The sequence below is a fragment of the Oryctolagus cuniculus genome, chromosome X (genome assembly GCF_964237555.1).
Source record: "Oryctolagus cuniculus chromosome X, mOryCun1.1, whole genome shotgun sequence".
Classification (NCBI taxonomy): domain Eukaryota; kingdom Metazoa; phylum Chordata; class Mammalia; order Lagomorpha; family Leporidae; genus Oryctolagus; species Oryctolagus cuniculus.
The window spans coordinates 22,054,740-22,057,414 of NC_091453.1; positions in this window are offsets into that span (position 1 = coordinate 22,054,740).

Consider the following 2,675-nt stretch of genomic DNA (forward strand, 5'->3'; position numbering starts at 1 on the left):
CAACTTAATCTCAGTCTTATTTCTTCAGGGATTAAAATAATAATAACGTTTTCAGTTATTGAAAGACATGTATCTCCTTTATCCAGTAAGACACTTTAAACTGGCAATAATAGACCATTATGAGATGGAAGGTGCTTTCTGTGAGTTGTTACTAAGAACTGCTGTTTTTTTATTCCAGCCCTGGACATTGCAGTTTCTGAACCTGGAGGACCTAGAAACATGACACAGTCCTTATTTCCCACTACATTGTTCTCTAATAGTGATTGAAAGGAGTAAGCAGCAACTCTGAGAGTCACCTTTGTGGTTCTCAAGGCCCAAAAGTGCTATCAGCATCAAGGGGGTACATGAGATGATAATAAAGGAAATTCTAGTTGGCTTCTTGTAGTTCAATCAACCTAAGTAGCAAATGAACTCCAGTTTCTCCTTCTGTTTCTGAATGTGGCCTTTGCTTATATCCTTCCAAGTCCAACATGCCTTATTTTTCCCTTACTTTGCTAATATTTTCAAATTCTTACTCTTAAAAAATTCTGGCAATGTGTGACAGGGCTTTGTAGAAATGACTCTTAACTCCTTTCTTCCCTCTCTAAGAATAACTCTGAGTGGCAAAAATTTTATGACTGTGGATTTTTAACATTTTTTGTCTGTGAAATAGAAAAATATTGGGGCCGGCACTGTGGCTCACTTGGTTAATCCTCCGCCTGCGGCGCCGGCATCCCATATGGACACCGGGTTCTAGTCCCGGTTGCTCCTCTTCCAGTCCAGCTCTCTGCTGTGGCCCGGGAAGGCAGTGGAGCATGGCCCAAGTGCTTGGGCCCTGCACCCGCAAGGGAGAGCAGGAGGAAGCACCTGCCTCCTGGCTTCAGATCGGCGCAGTGCACCAGCCATAGCAGCCATTTGGGGGGTGAACCAATGGAAGGAAGACCTTTCTCTCTGTCTCTCACTGTCTAACTCTGCCTGTCAAATTAAAAAAAAAAAAATAGAAAAATATGGCAAGCTTGCATAAACACCTGAAAAGATTTGGGATTCAAAAGTCACTTAAAAACACATTTTAGATTCATTCTAAGAATTTATAGTAAATAAATATTGGAAAAACACTTAAGTGTAAATGTGTTAAATGTGCTTTATATATAAATCATAAATTACCACTCCATACCAAATAGAATGCAGAACTGTAAAAAGAAGTGCATCAACTCAAGCCATCTAAGCTTGTTAGTAAAATACAAATACCAATGCCTTTTGTGGTGAAAAGCTTGAAATACTTTCTACATATGAAATGATACTTTCATTTTAGACAATATTTAGAGGTGAAAATGAACTTGTTCTTTCTTTTAGGATTTAATTTTTTGAAAGGCAGAGTTACAGAGAGAGAAGGTACACTCCCCAAATGGCCACAACTGCCAGGGCTGAGCCAGGATAAAGCCAGGAACCTGGAATTCCACCTGGGTCTCCCATGTGGATGGCAGGTGTCCAAGTACTTAGGATGTCTTCTGCTGCCTTCCCAGGTGTATTAGCAGGGAGCTGGATCAGAAGGGGAGCAGCTGAGATTCGAACAGTGCCCATATGGGATGCTACCATTGCAGGGGGCAGCTTAACATGCTGCACCACAACTCTGGCCCCTAAAATAAACTTTCTTACAGTTGTACACAAAGACTCCGTTAATCAACAACACAACTGGTTTAATTTTTAGTGATTTGGAGTCAGTCAAGCCATATAAGTTTAACAAGCTTTAGAAAGCAGTTTATCAGAGACCGCATTTCCCACCCTAAATCATGAATATCAATGTCATCCTAGAAGGCTGAACTAGAAAAACCTCAGGAGGTCATATGAATCAGATGTCATTTGGAAATGAGAAAGCTGATTCTTAGAGAAAATAACTGGTTTGTACAAGGTCACAAAACCAACTTGATCTTGAACTAAAAGCCAAATATCTTAATTCCTGAGCCAATACTATTATCATTATATCAGTGATTCTCACATTTTTGTGATATATCAGAATAACCTAGAGGGCATGTCAAAATGCAGACCCTTAATCCCATCCTCACAAGTTCTGAATGGGTTGACCTAGGATGGTAACAAAGACTTTGGATTTCATAGCAGATCACATATAATTGCTGGTGTTGCTGGTCTTGGAAACACTTTTAAAACACACACACACACACACACACAAACACACACACACACACAGAGAGAGAATCTTAGAGCTGCAGGTTCACTCCTCAAATACCTGCTGAAGTTAGGAGCTCAGAACTTAATCCATGCCTCCCATGTAGGTGGCAGCAGCCCAAGTACTTGGGCCACCATCTGCTGTCCCCCGGGGTGGGCATTAGCGGGAAACCAGAACTGGAAGCAGAGCCAGGACTTAAAACTCAGCAGACTCATAGAATGGTGGATGTCCTAAACAGCACTCTGGCCTCAGAATCAGCCCTAAAGGCATTCCGATCTGGCTGAAAAGCCCATGAGAGTATTTCAGGCATGGAAAGCCAAGACACTCTGGGAAAAAAAAAAAAAAAAAAAAAAAAAAAAAAAAAAAAAAACACCCTAAATGAAAGATCTTTGTGAGTGAGATCCCAGTGGAAAGAACAGGTCTTCAAAGAAGGAGGTACCTTTCTCTGAAGGGAGGAGAGAACCTCCACTTTGAATATGACCTTGTCTAAACAAGATAAGAGTCGGTGAAC